This window comes from Balaenoptera ricei, unplaced genomic scaffold (assembly GCF_028023285.1).
Source record: "Balaenoptera ricei isolate mBalRic1 unplaced genomic scaffold, mBalRic1.hap2 scaffold_149, whole genome shotgun sequence".
Taxonomy (NCBI): domain Eukaryota; kingdom Metazoa; phylum Chordata; class Mammalia; order Artiodactyla; family Balaenopteridae; genus Balaenoptera; species Balaenoptera ricei.
Window position 1 is genome coordinate 48,663 of NW_026777452.1, and position 13,858 is coordinate 62,520.

The 13,858-nt window shown below is 66.6% G+C and overlaps 13 pseudogenes; all 13 read left to right on the forward strand.

The window, feature by feature from the left end:
- Window positions 1-859: 859 nt before the first annotated feature.
- LOC132358352 (5S ribosomal RNA) lies at window positions 860-978 on the forward strand (annotated as a pseudogene).
- A 909-nt stretch (window positions 979-1,887) lies between these two features.
- Window positions 1,888-2,006, forward strand: LOC132358576 (5S ribosomal RNA; annotated as a pseudogene).
- Window positions 2,007-2,917: 911 nt separating this feature from the next.
- On the forward strand, window positions 2,918-3,036 carry LOC132358541 (5S ribosomal RNA; annotated as a pseudogene).
- Window positions 3,037-3,932: 896 nt separating this feature from the next.
- LOC132358363 (5S ribosomal RNA) lies at window positions 3,933-4,051 on the forward strand (annotated as a pseudogene).
- A 909-nt stretch (window positions 4,052-4,960) lies between these two features.
- LOC132358578 (5S ribosomal RNA) lies at window positions 4,961-5,079 on the forward strand (annotated as a pseudogene).
- A 909-nt stretch (window positions 5,080-5,988) lies between these two features.
- Window positions 5,989-6,107, forward strand: LOC132358579 (5S ribosomal RNA; annotated as a pseudogene).
- Window positions 6,108-7,017: 910 nt separating this feature from the next.
- Window positions 7,018-7,136, forward strand: LOC132358379 (5S ribosomal RNA; annotated as a pseudogene).
- Window positions 7,137-8,032: 896 nt separating this feature from the next.
- Window positions 8,033-8,151, forward strand: LOC132358374 (5S ribosomal RNA; annotated as a pseudogene).
- Window positions 8,152-9,060: 909 nt separating this feature from the next.
- Window positions 9,061-9,179, forward strand: LOC132358580 (5S ribosomal RNA; annotated as a pseudogene).
- A 910-nt stretch (window positions 9,180-10,089) lies between these two features.
- On the forward strand, window positions 10,090-10,208 carry LOC132358380 (5S ribosomal RNA; annotated as a pseudogene).
- Window positions 10,209-11,104: 896 nt separating this feature from the next.
- Window positions 11,105-11,223, forward strand: LOC132358385 (5S ribosomal RNA; annotated as a pseudogene).
- A 909-nt stretch (window positions 11,224-12,132) lies between these two features.
- On the forward strand, window positions 12,133-12,251 carry LOC132358581 (5S ribosomal RNA; annotated as a pseudogene).
- Window positions 12,252-13,161: 910 nt separating this feature from the next.
- Window positions 13,162-13,280, forward strand: LOC132358381 (5S ribosomal RNA; annotated as a pseudogene).
- The last annotated feature ends 578 nt before the right edge of the window (window positions 13,281-13,858 follow it).

Sequence of the window (13,858 nt, forward strand, 5' to 3'; positions counted from 1 at the left end):
ACGGCTGATGCCGCCTCCGCCTCTGCAGGCCTCACCTCCTCAGGGCCCTCCCAACACAGCGTGCTCTGGAGGGGGCGCTCCCCGCAGGTCTGGATGGAAATGCGGCCAGAAGGCGGCCCTGGAAGATAGCCATAAACCAGCCGCTCCCGTGGTGGCTGGCCCGCAGCCAGACTGCGCCGCACGCCCAGGTGAAGGCCGTGAGGCACGCGAAGCCCTCGACCTACAACTGGCCGTCCCCACCAGCGCGCATCCACGCCGCAGCCACCTAATTGCCCGTGTGTCTCTATACAGCTCCCTCCGGAAAAAGCCCACCCTCTGCCGTTTCGCTACGGCTGGAGGCAGGAGCGGGGTCGTGGGCCGTGACTGGTTCTCCAGGTCGGCTGACCTCCAGGCATCGGAACTGTGCTTGGCGGGTGGCGTGGCTGAAAGGGTAGTTTGCTGGGGCTAAGAGGCCGTGGCAGCCCAACGGTGGATCCCAGTGGCTTTGGGCCAACTGCCGTCGAGCAGGAAGGCCGGCCCGGCCATGGCTGGGCTGCTCCTAGAACTGCGAGGGTGGACAGGTTGTGTAATGCCCAAGGGACAGCAGGCCACTGGCCCTTAAGCCTCTGAGGCCACGTCCTTGTGAGCATCGAGCGGGATCTGAGGTGGAGCGTCAAGCGCCTACGGGTCCGGAGGTTCCCGCCCGAACAGGGCTGCAAGGTCGCCCAAGACTCTGCCACCTCCGGGTCCCCGAGGCCTCCTGTCGCCTGCCTGGGCAGGCAGCAGGGCCGTGCAGCAGAGGGCTGGTCGCCGGACTGGTGGTAATTCGCCAGCACCAGCTAAGCTGAGCCTCAAGAGTCACCCCGTGGCCCCCGCTGCCTTCTACGGCCATACCACCCTAAACGCACCCCATCTCGTCTGACCTCGGAAGCTAAGCAGGGTCGGGTCTGTTTACTACCTGGATGGGAGACCACCTGGGAATACTAGGTGCTGTAGTATTTTTTGCCCCCCGATCTGCCTTTTCTTGTCATCGCCGGTGCTCAAGGCTTCCGCTGCTCCCGCCGGGCACTGCTGCAGGCCTCATCTACTCAGGCCTCTCGCAACACAGCGTGCGCCAGAGGGGGCCCACCCAGCCGGTCTGGGTGGACATGCCGCCAGAAGGCGGCCCTGGAAGGCAGCCGCACCCCAGCCTCTCCCGGGGTGGCTGGCCCGGACCCAGACTCCGCTGCAGGCCCGGGTGAAGATCGTGAGGCCCGCGAGGCCCTCGACCTGCCCGTGGCCAACCCAACCAGCGCCCATCTGCGCCGCAGCCACCTGTCTGCCTCTGTGTCTCTCCACAGCTCCCTCCGGAAAAAGCCCACCCTCCGCTGTTTCGCCATGGCCGGGGGCGGGAGCGGGGTCCTGGGCCGGTCCGGTTCTCCGGGCCAGCCGGCCACCATGCGCTGGGAACTGTGCTCAGCGGGTGGCGTGTGGGCAAGGGTGGCCTTGCTGGGTCCAAGGGGCCGTGCCGCATCAATGGTGGCTCCCAGTGGCTTTGGGCTAACTGCCTTCAGGCAGGAGGGCCAGCCCGGCCGCGGCTGGACTGCACCTAGCACTGCGTGGGTGGACAGGGTGGGGAATGCCCAAGGGACCGTGGACCACGGACCCTTAAGCCTTCAGAGCCACGTCTTTGTGAGCGTCGAGCGGGATCTGGGGCGGTTCGCCATGCGCCTATGTGCCTGGATGTTCCCGCCAGAACTGAGCTGCTAGAGCGTCCAAGACTCCACCACACCCGGACCCCGAAGCCTGCTATCGCCTGCCTGGGCGGGCCGCAGGGCCGTGCTGCAGAGGGCTGGTCGCCGGACTGGCGGTAATTTGCCAGCACCAGGTAAGCTGAGCCTCAAGAGGCACCCCGTGGGCCCCGCTGCCTTCTATGGCCATACCACCCTATACGCACCCCATCTCGTCTGATTTCCGAAGCTAAGCAGGGTCGGGTCTGTTTACTACCTGGATGGGAGACCACCTGGGAATACTAGGTGCTGTAGTATTTTTTGCCCCCCGATTGCCCTTTTCTTGTAGTGGCCGGTACTCAAGGCTTCCTCTGCCCCCGCCGGGCACTGCTGCAGGCCTCATCTACTCAGGCCTCTCCCGACACAGCGTGCGCCGGAGGGGGCCATCCCCGCCGGTCTGGCTGGACATGCCCCCAGAAGGCGGCCCTGGAAGGCAACCGCACGCCAGCCGCTGCCGGGGTGGCTGGCCCGGACCCAGACACCGCCGCAGGCCCGGGTGAAGATCGTGAGGCCCGCGAGGCCCTCGACCTGCACCTGGCCGACCACACCAGCGCCCCTCCACGCCGCAGCCACCCGTCTGCCCGTGTGTCTCTCCACAGCTCCCTCCGGAAAAAGCCCACACTCCACTCTTTCACCACGGCCGGGGGCGGGAGTGGGGTCGTGGGCCGGGAATGGTTCTCCGGGCCGGCCGGTCACCGGGTGCAGGGAACTTTGCTCAGCATTTGGCGGAGGGGCAAGGGTGGCCTTGCTGGGTCTAAGGGGTCTTGCCGACTCAATGGTGCCTCCCAGTGGCTTCAGGCCAACTGCCGTCGGGCAGGAGGGCCAGCCTGGCCGCGGCCGGGCTTCACCTAGAACTGTGTGGGCAGACAGGGTGGCGAATGCCCAAAGGACCGTGGGCCACGGGCCCTTAAGCCCCCGGGGCCACGTCCTTGTGGGCGTCAAGCGGGATCTGGGGCAGAGGGCCAAGCTCCTATGGGCCTGGAGGGTCCCGCCTGACCTGAGCTGCGAGGTCTCCCACGAGTCCGCCAATCCCGGGTGCCCGAGGCCTCCTGTTGCCTGCCTTGGTGGGCGGGCTGGGCCGTGCCGGAGAGGGTTGGCTGCCGGGCTGTCGGCAAGCCCCAGCACCAGGGAAGCTAAGCCTCAAGAGGCACCCCGTGGCCCCCGCAGCCTTCTACCGCCATACCACCCTGAACGCGCCCGATATCGTCTGATCCTGGAAGCTAAGCAGGGTCGGGCCTGCTTAGTACTTGGATGGGAGACCACATGGAAATACCAGGTGCTGTAGGCTTTTTTGCCTCCCACTATAAATTCTCCTTTAGGCGCCCACGGCTGATGCCGCCTCCGCCTCTGCAGGCCTCACCTCCTCAGGGCCCTCCCAACACAGCGTGCTCTGGAGGGGGCGCTCCCCGCAGGTCTGGATGGAAATGCGGCCAGAAGGCGGCCCTGGAAGATAGCCATAAACCAGCCGCTCCCGTGGTGGCTGGCCCGCAGCCAGACTGCGCCGCACGCCCAGCTGAAGGCCGTGAGGCAGGCGACGCCCTCGACCTACAACTGGCCGTCCCCACCAGCGCGCATCCACGCCGCAGCCACCTAATTGCCCGTGTGTCTCTATACAGCTCCCTCCGGAAAAAGCCCACCCTCTGCCGTTTCGCTACGGCTGGAGGCAGGAGCGGGGTCGTGGGCCGTGACTGGTTCTCCAGGTCGGCTGACCTCCAGGCATCGGAACTGTGCTTGGCGGGTGGCGTGGCTGAAAGGGTAGTTTGCTGGGGCTAAGAGGCCGTGGCAGCCCAACGGTGGATCCCAGTGGCTTTGGGCCAACTGCCGTCGAGCAGGAAGGCCGGCCCGGCCATGGCTGGGCTGCTCCTAGAACTGCGAGGGTGGACAGGTTGTGTAATGCCCAAGGGACAGCAGGCCACTGGCCCTTAAGCCTCTGAGGCCACGTCCTTGTGAGCGTCGAGCGGGATCTGAGGTGGAGCGTCAAGCGCCTACGGGTCCGGAGGTTCCCGCCCGAACAGGGCTGCAAGGTCGCCCAAGACTCTGCCACCTCCGGGTCCCCGAGGCCTCCTGTCGCCTGCCTGGGCAGGCAGCAGGGCCGTGCAGCAGAGGGCTGGTCGCCGGACTGGTGGTAATTCGCCAGCACCAGCTAAGCTGAGCCTCAAGAGTCACCCCGTGGCCCCCGCTGCCTTCTACGGCCATACCACCCTAAACGCACCCCATCTCGTCTGACCTCGGAAGCTAAGCAGGGTCGGGTCTGTTTACTACCTGGATGGGAGACCACCTGGGAATACTAGGTGCTGTAGTATTTTTTGCCCCCCGATCTGCCTTTTCTTGTCATCGCCGGTGCTCAAGGCTTCCGCTGCTCCCGCCGGGCACTGCTGCAGGCCTCATCTACTCAGGCCTCTCGCAACACAGCGTGCGCCAGAGGGGGCCCACCCAGCCGGTCTGGGTGGACATGCCGCCAGAAGGCGGCCCTGGAAGGCAGCCGCACCCCAGCCTCTCCCGGGGTGGCTGGCCCGGACCCAGACTCCGCTGCAGGCCCGGGTGAAGATCGTGAGGCCCGCGAGGCCCTCGACCTGCCCGTGGCCAACCCAACCAGCGCCCATCTGCGCCGCAGCCACCTGTCTGCCTCTGTGTCTCTCCACAGCTCCCTCCGGAAAAAGCCCACCCTCCGCTGTTTCGCCATGGCCGGGGGCGGGAGCGGGGTCCTGGGCCGGTCCGGTTCTCCGGGCCAGCCGGCCACCATGCGCTGGGAACTGTGCTCAGCGGGTGGCGTGTGGGCAAGGGTGGCCTTGCTGGGTCCAAGGGGCCGTGCCGCATCAATGGTGGCTCCCAGTGGCTTTGGGCTAACTGCCTTCAGGCAGGAGGGCCAGCCCGGCCGCGGCTGGACTGCACCTAGCACTGCGTGGGTGGACAGGGTGGGGAATGCCCAAGGGACCGTGGACCACGGACCCTTAAGCCTTCAGAGCCACGTCTTTGTGAGCGTCGAGCGGGATCTGGGGTGGTTCGCCATGCGCCTATGTGCCTGGATGTTCCCGCCAGAACTGAGCTGCTAGAGCGTCCAAGACTCCACCACACCCGGACCCCGAAGCCTGCTATCGCCTGCCTGGGCGGGCCGCAGGGCCGTGCTGCAGAGGGCTGGTCGCCGGACTGGCGGTAATTTGCCAGCACCAGGTAAGCTGAGCCTCAAGAGGCACCCCGTGGGCCCCGCTGCCTTCTATGGCCATACCACCCTATACGCACCCCATCTCGTCTGATTTCCGAAGCTAAGCAGGGTCGGGTCTGTTTACTACCTGGATGGGAGACCACCTGGGAATACTAGGTGCTGTAGTATTTTTTGCCCCCCGATTGCCCTTTTCTTGTAGTGGCCGGTACTCAAGGCTTCCTCTGCCCCCGCCGGGCACTGCTGCAGGCCTCATCTACTCAGGCCTCTCCCGACACAGCGTGCGCCGGAGGGGGCCATCCCCGCCGGTCTGGGTGGACATGCCCCCAGAAGGCGGCCCTGGAAGGCAGCCGCACCCCAGCCTCTCCCGGGGTGGCTGGCCCGGACCCAGACTCCGCTGCAGGCCCGGGTGAAGATCGTGAGGCCCGCGAGGCCCTCGACCTGCCCGTGGCCAACCCAACCAGCGCCCATCTGCGCCGCAGCCACCTGTCTGCCTCTGTGTCTCTCCACAGCTCCCTCCGGAAAAAGCCCACCCTCCGCTGTTTCGCCATGGCCGGGGGCGGGAGCGGGGTCCTGGGCCGGTCCGGTTCTCCGGGCCAGCCGGCCACCATGCGCTGGGAACTGTGCTCAGCGGGTGGCGTGTGGGCAAGGGTGGCCTTGCTGGGTCCAAGGGGCCGTGCCGCATCAATGGTGGCTCCCAGTGGCTTTGGGCTAACTGCCTTCAGGCAGGAGGGCCAGCCCGGCCGCGGCTGGACTGCACCTAGCACTGCGTGGGTGGACAGGGTGGGGAATGCCCAAGGGACCGTGGACCACGGACCCTTAAGCCTTCAGAGCCACGTCTTTGTGAGCGTCGAGCGGGATCTGGGGCGGTTCGCCATGCGCCTATGTGCCTGGATGTTCCCGCCAGAACTGAGCTGCTAGAGCGTCCAAGACTCCACCACACCCGGACCCCGAAGCCTGCTATCGCCTGCCTGGGCGGGCCGCAGGGCCGTGCTGCAGAGGGCTGGTCGCCGGACTGGCGGTAATTTGCCAGCACCAGGTAAGCTGAGCCTCAAGAGGCACCCCGTGGGCCCCGCTGCCTTCTATGGCCATACCACCCTATACGCACCCCATCTCGTCTGATTTCCGAAGCTAAGCAGGGTCGGGTCTGTTTACTACCTGGATGGGAGACCACCTGGGAATACTAGGTGCTGTAGTATTTTTTGCCCCCCGATTGCCCTTTTCTTGTAGTGGCCGGTACTCAAGGCTTCCTCTGCCCCCGCCGGGCACTGCTGCAGGCCTCATCTACTCAGGCCTCTCCCGACACAGCGTGCGCCGGAGGGGGCCATCCCCGCCGGTCTGGCTGGACATGCCCCCAGAAGGCGGCCCTGGAAGGCAACCGCACGCCAGCCGCTGCCGGGGTGGCTGGCCCGGACCCAGACACCGCCGCAGGCCCGGGTGAAGATCGTGAGGCCCGCGAGGCCCTCGACCTGCACCTGGCCGACCACACCAGCGCCCCTCCACGCCGCAGCCACCCGTCTGCCCGTGTGTCTCTCCACAGCTCCCTCCGGAAAAAGCCCACACTCCACTCTTTCACCACGGCCGGGGGCGGGAGTGGGGTCGTGGGCCGGGAATGGTTCTCCGGGCCGGCCGGTCACCGGGTGCAGGGAACTTTGCTCAGCATTTGGCGGAGGGGCAAGGGTGGCCTTGCTGGGTCTAAGGGGTCTTGCCGACTCAATGGTGCCTCCCAGTGGCTTCAGGCCAACTGCCGTCGGGCAGGAGGGCCAGCCTGGCCGCGGCCGGGCTTCACCTAGAACTGTGTGGGCAGACAGGGTGGCGAATGCCCAAAGGACCGTGGGCCACGGGCCCTTAAGCCCCCGGGGCCACGTCCTTGTGGGCGTCAAGCGGGATCTGGGGCAGAGGGCCAAGCTCCTATGGGCCTGGAGGGTCCCGCCTGACCTGAGCTGCGAGGTCTCCCACGAGTCCGCCAATCCCGGGTGCCCGAGGCCTCCTGTCGCCTGCCTTGGTGGGCGGCTGGGCCGTGCCGGAGAGGGTTGGCTGCCGGGCTGTCGGCAAGCCCCAGCACCAGGGAAGCTAAGCCTCAAGAGGCACCCCGTGGCCCCCGCAGCCTTCTACCGCCATACCACCCTGAACGCGCCCGATATCGTCTGATCCTGGAAGCTAAGCAGGGTCGGGCCTGCTTAGTACTTGGATGGGAGACCACATGGGAATACCAGGTGCTGTAGGCTTTTTTGCCTCCCACTATAAATTCTCCTTTAGGCGCCCACGGCTGATGCCGCCTCCGCCTCTGCAGGCCTCACCTCCTCAGGGCCCTCCCAACACAGCGTGCTCTGGAGGGGGCGCTCCCCGCAGGTCTGGATGGAAATGCGGCCAGAAGGCGGCCCTGGAAGATAGCCATAAACCAGCCGCTCCCGTGGTGGCTGGCCCGCAGCCAGACTGCGCCGCACGCCCAGGTGAAGGCCGTGAGGCACGCGAAGCCCTCCACCTACAACTGGCCGTCCCCACCAGCGCGCATCCACGCCGCAGCCACCTAATTGCCCGTGTGTCTCTATACAGCTCCCTCCGGAAAAAGCCCACCCTCTGCCGTTTCGCTACGGCTGGAGGCAGGAGCGGGGTCGTGGGCCGTGACTGGTTCTCCAGGTCGGCTGACCTCCAGGCATCGGAACTGTGCTTGGCGGGTGGCGTGGCTGAAAGGGTAGTTTGCTGGGGCTAAGAGGCCGTGGCAGCCCAACGGTGGATCCCAGTGGCTTTGGGCCAACTGCCGTCGAGCAGGAAGGCCGGCCCGGCCATGGCTGGGCTGCTCCTAGAACTGCGAGGGTGGACAGGTTGTGTAATGCCCAAGGGACAGCAGGCCACTGGCCCTTAAGCCTCTGAGGCCACGTCCTTGTGAGCGTCGAGCGGGATCTGAGGTGGAGCGTCAAGCGCCTACGGGTCCGGAGGTTCCCGCCCGAACAGGGCTGCAAGGTCGCCCAAGACTCTGCCACCTCCGGGTCCCCGAGGCCTCCTGTCGCCTGCCTGGGCAGGCAGCAGGGCCGTGCAGCAGAGGGCTGGTCGCCGGACTGGTGGTAATTCGCCAGCACCAGCTAAGCTGAGCCTCAAGAGTCACCCCGTGGCCCCCGCTGCCTTCTACGGCCATACCACCCTAAACGCACCCCATCTCGTCTGACCTCGGAAGCTAAGCAGGGTCGGGTCTGTTTACTACCTGGATGGGAGACCACCTGGGAATACTAGGTGCTGTAGTATTTTTTGCCCCCCGATCTGCCTTTTCTTGTCATCGCCGGTGCTCAAGGCTTCCGCTGCTCCCGCCGGGCACTGCTGCAGGCCTCATCTACTCAGGCCTCTCGCAACACAGCGTGCGCCAGAGGGGGCCCACCCAGCCGGTCTGGGTGGACATGCCGCCAGAAGGCGGCCCTGGAAGGCAGCCGCACCCCAGCCTCTCCCGGGGTGGCTGGCCCGGACCCAGACTCCGCTGCAGGCCCGGGTGAAGATCGTGAGGCCCGCGAGGCCCTCGACCTGCCCGTGGCCAACCCAACCAGCGCCCATCTGCGCCGCAGCCACCTGTCTGCCTCTGTGTCTCTCCACAGCTCCCTCCGGAAAAAGCCCACCCTCCGCTGTTTCGCCATGGCCGGGGGCGGGAGCGGGGTCCTGGGCCGGTCCGGTTCTCCGGGCCAGCCGGCCACCATGCGCTGGGAACTGTGCTCAGCGGGTGGCGTGTGGGCAAGGGTGGCCTTGCTGGGTCCAAGGGGCCGTGCCGCATCAATGGTGGCTCCCAGTGGCTTTGGGCTAACTGCCTTCAGGCAGGAGGGCCAGCCCGGCCGCGGCTGGACTGCACCTAGCACTGCGTGGGTGGACAGGGTGGGGAATGCCCAAGGGACCGTGGACCACGGACCCTTAAGCCTTCAGAGCCACGTCTTTGTGAGCGTCGAGCGGGATCTGGGGCGGTTCGCCATGCGCCTATGTGCCTGGATGTTCCCGCCAGAACTGAGCTGCTAGAGCGTCCAAGACTCCACCACACCCGGACCCCGAAGCCTGCTATCGCCTGCCTGGGCGGGCCGCAGGGCCGTGCTGCAGAGGGCTGGTCGCCGGACTGGCGGTAATTTGCCAGCACCAGGTAAGCTGAGCCTCAAGAGGCACCCCGTGGGCCCCGCTGCCTTCTATGGCCATACCACCCTATACGCACCCCATCTCGTCTGATTTCCGAAGCTAAGCAGGGTCGGGTCTGTTTACTACCTGGATGGGAGACCACCTGGGAATACTAGGTGCTGTAGTATTTTTTGCCCCCCGATTGCCCTTTTCTTGTAGTGGCCGGTACTCAAGGCTTCCTCTGCCCCCGCCGGGCACTGCTGCAGGCCTCATCTACTCAGGCCTCTCCCGACACAGCGTGCGCCGGAGGGGGCCATCCCCGCCGGTCTGGCTGGACATGCCCCCAGAAGGCGGCCCTGGAAGGCAACCGCACGCCAGCCGCTGCCGGGGTGGCTGGCCCGGACCCAGACACCGCCGCAGGCCCGGGTGAAGATCGTGAGGCCCGCGAGGCCCTCGACCTGCACCTGGCCGACCACACCAGCGCCCCTCCACGCCGCAGCCACCCGTCTGCCCGTGTGTCTCTCCACAGCTCCCTCCGGAAAAAGCCCACGCTCCACTCTTTCACCACGGCCGGGGGCGGGAGTGGGGTCGTGGGCCGGGAATGGTTCTCCGGGCCGGCCGGTCACCGGGTGCAGGGAACTTTGCTCAGCATTTGGCGGAGGGGCAAGGGTGGCCTTGCTGGGTCTAAGGGGTCTTGCCGACTCAATGGTGCCTCCCAGTGGCTTCAGGCCAACTGCCGTCGGGCAGGAGGGCCAGCCTGGCCGCGGCCGGGCTTCACCTAGAACTGTGTGGGCAGACAGGGTGGCGAATGCCCAAAGGACCGTGGGCCACGGGCCCTTAAGCCCCCGGGGCCACGTCCTTGTGGGCGTCAAGCGGGATCTGGGGCAGAGGGCCAAGCTCCTATGGGCCTGGAGGGTCCCGCCTGACCTGAGCTGCGAGGTCTCCCACGAGTCCGCCAATCCCGGGTGCCCGAGGCCTCCTGTCGCCTGCCTTGGTGGGCGGCTGGGCTGTGCCGGAGAGGGTTGGCTGCCGGGCTGTCGGCAAGCCCCAGCACCAGGGAAGCTAAGCCTCAAGAGGCACCCCGTGGCCCCCGCAGCCTTCTACCGCCATACCACCCTGAACGCGCCCGATATCGTCTGATCCTGGAAGCTAAGCAGGGTCGGGCCTGCTTAGTACTTGGATGGGAGACCACATGGGAATACCAGGTGCTGTAGGCTTTTTTGCCTCCCACTATAAATTCTCCTTTAGGCGCCCACGGCTGATGCCGCCTCCGCCTCTGCAGGCCTCACCTCCTCAGGGCCCTCCCAACACAGCGTGCTCTGGAGGGGGCGCTCCCCGCAGGTCTGGATGGAAATGCGGCCAGAAGGCGGCCCTGGAAGATAGCCATAAACCAGCCGCTCCCGTGGTGGCTGGCCCGCAGCCAGACTGCGCCGCACGCCCAGGTGAAGGCCGTGAGGCACGCGAAGCCCTCCACCTACAACTGGCCGTCCCCACCAGCGCGCATCCACGCCGCAGCCACCTAATTGCCCGTGTGTCTCTATACAGCTCCCTCCGGAAAAAGCCCACCCTCTGCCGTTTCGCTACGGCTGGAGGCAGGAGCGGGGTCGTGGGCCGTGACTGGTTCTCCAGGTCGGCTGACCTCCAGGCATCGGAACTGTGCTTGGCGGGTGGCGTGGCTGAAAGGGTAGTTTGCTGGGGCTAAGAGGCCGTGGCAGCCCAACGGTGGATCCCAGTGGCTTTGGGCCAACTGCCGTCGAGCAGGAAGGCCGGCCCGGCCATGGCTGGGCTGCTCCTAGAACTGCGAGGGTGGACAGGTTGTGTAATGCCCAAGGGACAGCAGGCCACTGGCCCTTAAGCCTCTGAGGCCACGTCCTTGTGAGCGTCGAGCGGGATCTGAGGTGGAGCGTCAAGCGCCTACGGGTCCGGAGGTTCCCGCCCGAACAGGGCTGCAAGGTCGCCCAAGACTCTGCCACCTCCGGGTCCCCGAGGCCTCCTGTCGCCTGCCTGGGCAGGCAGCAGGGCCGTGCAGCAGAGGGCTGGTCGCCGGACTGGTGGTAATTCGCCAGCACCAGCTAAGCTGAGCCTCAAGAGTCACCCCGTGGCCCCCGCTGCCTTCTACGGCCATACCACCCTAAACGCACCCCATCTCGTCTGACCTCGGAAGCTAAGCAGGGTCGGGTCTGTTTACTACCTGGATGGGAGACCACCTGGGAATACTAGGTGCTGTAGTATTTTTTGCCCCCCGATCTGCCTTTTCTTGTCATCGCCGGTGCTCAAGGCTTCCGCTGCTCCCGCCGGGCACTGCTGCAGGCCTCATCTACTCAGGCCTCTCGCAACACAGCGTGCGCCAGAGGGGGCCCACCCAGCCGGTCTGGGTGGACATGCCGCCAGAAGGCGGCCCTGGAAGGCAGCCGCACCCCAGCCTCTCCCGGGGTGGCTGGCCCGGACCCAGACTCCGCTGCAGGCCCGGGTGAAGATCGTGAGGCCCGCGAGGCCCTCGACCTGCCCGTGGCCAACCCAACCAGCGCCCATCTGCGCCGCAGCCACCTGTCTGCCTCTGTGTCTCTCCACAGCTCCCTCCGGAAAAAGCCCACCCTCCGCTGTTTCGCCATGGCCGGGGGCGGGAGCGGGGTCCTGGGCCGGTCCGGTTCTCCGGGCCAGCCGGCCACCATGCGCTGGGAACTGTGCTCAGCGGGTGGCGTGTGGGCAAGGGTGGCCTTGCTGGGTCCAAGGGGCCGTGCCGCATCAATGGTGGCTCCCAGTGGCTTTGGGCTAACTGCCTTCAGGCAGGAGGGCCAGCCCGGCCGCGGCTGGACTGCACCTAGCACTGCGTGGGTGGACAGGGTGGGGAATGCCCAAGGGACCGTGGACCACGGACCCTTAAGCCTTCAGAGCCACGTCTTTGTGAGCGTCGAGCGGGATCTGGGGCGGTTCGCCATGCGCCTATGTGCCTGGATGTTCCCGCCAGAACTGAGCTGCTAGAGCGTCCAAGACTCCACCACACCCGGACCCCGAAGCCTGCTATCGCCTGCCTGGGCGGGCCGCAGGGCCGTGCTGCAGAGGGCTGGTCGCCGGACTGGCGGTAATTTGCCAGCACCAGGTAAGCTGAGCCTCAAGAGGCACCCCGTGGGCCCCGCTGCCTTCTATGGCCATACCACCCTATACGCACCCCATCTCGTCTGATTTCCGAAGCTAAGCAGGGTCGGGTCTGTTTACTACCTGGATGGGAGACCACCTGGGAATACTAGGTGCTGTAGTATTTTTTGCCCCCCGATTGCCCTTTTCTTGTAGTGGCCGGTACTCAAGGCTTCCTCTGCCCCCGCCGGGCACTGCTGCAGGCCTCATCTACTCAGGCCTCTCCCGACACAGCGTGCGCCGGAGGGGGCCATCCCCGCCGGTCTGGCTGGACATGCCCCCAGAAGGCGGCCCTGGAAGGCAACCGCACGCCAGCCGCTGCCGGGGTGGCTGGCCCGGACCCAGACACCGCCGCAGGCCCGGGTGAAGATCGTGAGGCCCGCGAGGCCCTCGACCTGCACCTGGCCGACCACACCAGCGCCCCTCCACGCCGCAGCCACCCGTCTGCCCGTGTGTCTCTCCACAGCTCCCTCCGGAAAAAGCCCACGCTCCACTCTTTCACCACGGCCGGGGGCGGGAGTGGGGTCGTGGGCCGGGAATGGTTCTCCGGGCCGGCCGGTCACCGGGTGCAGGGAACTTTGCTCAGCATTTGGCGGAGGGGCAAGGGTGGCCTTGCTGGGTCTAAGGGGTCTTGCCGACTCAATGGTGCCTCCCAGTGGCTTCAGGCCAACTGCCGTCGGGCAGGAGGGCCAGCCTGGCCGCGGCCGGGCTTCACCTAGAACTGTGTGGGCAGACAGGGTGGCGAATGCCCAAAGGACCGTGGGCCACGGGCCCTTAAGCCCCCGGGGCCACGTCCTTGTGGGCGTCAAGCGGGATCTGGGGCAGAGGGCCAAGCTCCTATGGGCCTGGAGGGTCCCGCCTGACCTGAGCTGCGAGGTCTCCCACGAGTCCGCCAATCCCGGGTGCCCGAGGCCTCCTGTCGCCTGCCTTGGTGGGCGGCTGGGCCGTGCCGGAGAGGGTTGGCTGCCGGGCTGTCGGCAAGCCCCAGCACCAGGGAAGCTAAGCCTCAAGAGGCACCCCGTGGCCCCCGCAGCCTTCTACCGCCATACCACCCTGAACGCGCCCGATATCGTCTGATCCTGGAAGCTAAGCAGGGTCGGGCCTGCTTAGTACTTGGATGGGAGACCACATGGGAATACCAGGTGCTGTAGGCTTTTTTGCCTCCCACTATAAATTCTCCTTTAGGCGCCCACGGCTGATGCCGCCTCCGCCTCTGCAGGCCTCACCTCCTCAGGGCCCTCCCAACACAGCGTGCTCTGGAGGGGGCGCTCCCCGCAGGTCTGGATGGAAATGCGGCCAGAAGGCGGCCCTGGAAGATAGCCATAAACCAGCCGCTCCCGTGGTGGCTGGCCCGCAGCCAGACTGCGCCGCACGCCCAGGTGAAGGCCGTGAGGCACGCGAAGCCCTCGACCTACAACTGGCCGTCCCCACCAGCGCGCATCCACGCCGCAGCCACCTAATTGCCCGTGTGTCTCTATACAGCTCCCTCCGGAAAAAGCCCACCCTCTGCCGTTTCGCTACGGCTGGAGGCAGGAGCGGGGTCGTGGGCCGTGACTGGTTCTCCAGGTCGGCTGACCTCCAGGCATCGGAACTGTGCTTGGCGGGTGGCGTGGCTGAAAGGGTAGTTTGCTGGGGCTAAGAGGCCGTGGCAGCCCAACGGTGGATCCCAGTGGCTTTGGGCCAACTGCCGTCGAGCAGGAAGGCCGGCCCGGCCATGGCTGGGCTGCTCCTA